The sequence below is a fragment of the Hemicordylus capensis genome, chromosome 1, assembly GCF_027244095.1.
Source record: "Hemicordylus capensis ecotype Gifberg chromosome 1, rHemCap1.1.pri, whole genome shotgun sequence".
In the NCBI taxonomy this organism is placed as follows: Eukaryota; Metazoa; Chordata; class Lepidosauria; order Squamata; family Cordylidae; genus Hemicordylus; species Hemicordylus capensis.
Window position 1 is genome coordinate 334483872 of NC_069657.1, and position 1449 is coordinate 334485320.

Consider the following 1449-nt stretch of genomic DNA (forward strand, 5'->3'; position numbering starts at 1 on the left):
GCTGAACGTGTGTCTTCAATGTTTTTCTAAATGCCATCAGAGATGGTGCAGCTTTTATTCCAACAGAGAGTGTGTTCCTCAACCTTGGAGTGACTATAGGAAAGGCTTGCCTCTGAGTTGCCTCATGAGCAACAAACAAAACAAGCAAGAAACAAACAGACAAACCTCCTCTGACTGTCTTAATAGGTGGCAGGTTTAATGACAAAGAAGTGCAATTCATTTTTGCACGAATCAATTTGTGCTGAATCGAGGGCGATTTATGGATTTGACCGTGAATTGAACTGCCCCTTAAACAGAATGGCCACTGCACATGCTCAAATGGCCCCTGCAAGGCCTGGCATGGCCTAGGGCCTCATAAAGGTCATTTGAGCATGTGCAGTGGCCATTTTGTTTTCGGCAGCCTTAAAAAAATTTTTTTTAATAAATGGTGCCCTCCTTCAAGTGGCACCCGGGGCACGTGCCCTGCCTGCCCTACCCTAGATACGCCCCTGCCCTTAAATGAAGGGGCTGATTTGAGGTCGAATAAAATCATCCCTGATTTGAGTAGCCATTTTTGTGAGCTTCCCCCCCTTGCTGTTTGTTTTCTGGCACTGACTTCTGATTGGCTTGTGATCTCATTGCTTCTTGGTTGGCTTGTTGTCATTCAGATCAGGCATTGGCATGGGCAACTGTGCCCCCATTGGCTGGGGGAGAGAGGAGGGAGTGGTGAATACTTTTTGAGGAAATTTCAAAATGTATTCAAAGGAACTGGAAAGCAAAGAGAGCGCCATTATGAAGAGGATATATCAGGACAGGAAGGAAAAGGGAAGGAAGATTTGATTTTGTGCTTTTCTTTTCTCAGCACTGAGCATACTATGCTGTGCTATTGCTGCAATAACTATCTGGTTTTGCTGGATATCAGATTGACAAAGGCAGAACTTGGGTGTCTTCCTTGAAGCTTGAGTTGTGGTTTAGTTTGTTTGTGAGATGGTGTTGTGGCAAGAAACGGACAGTGGCAGCTCAGCTCTATGTGTCTGTGTGTAATATTTCTTGGTGATTGTTGTGATGAGCTCCATGTCTGGCCTTGACTAAATTGTGCTTCACTCACTGCTCTGGTTTGCTGTGCAATCTGCAGTCTTTATTGCAAGGTGTACTCAGTCACTAAAGACATTCTGGCTGAAGACATTCTGGTTGAGCTCATGCATATGCTTGCTGGCTGCTAAGGGAGCTGCTGTGCTGTGGCAGCTGTTGTTAGTAAGGATGGAGTCATAATTGTGTGTGTCAGAGCAACTTGTGCTAATGGTGTTTCTGCTGTGCAGGCACTGTGACTGGCAGTGGATTCAGGCTCAGTGATGCTTTTTTGGCCATCTTTGGATTGTGTGTTTGGCAAAATGTATTGGGTGGTACGGCATGATGGGTACTATCTGACACCCAACCCACAAAAGAAACGGGCAAATGGGAGATTAAATT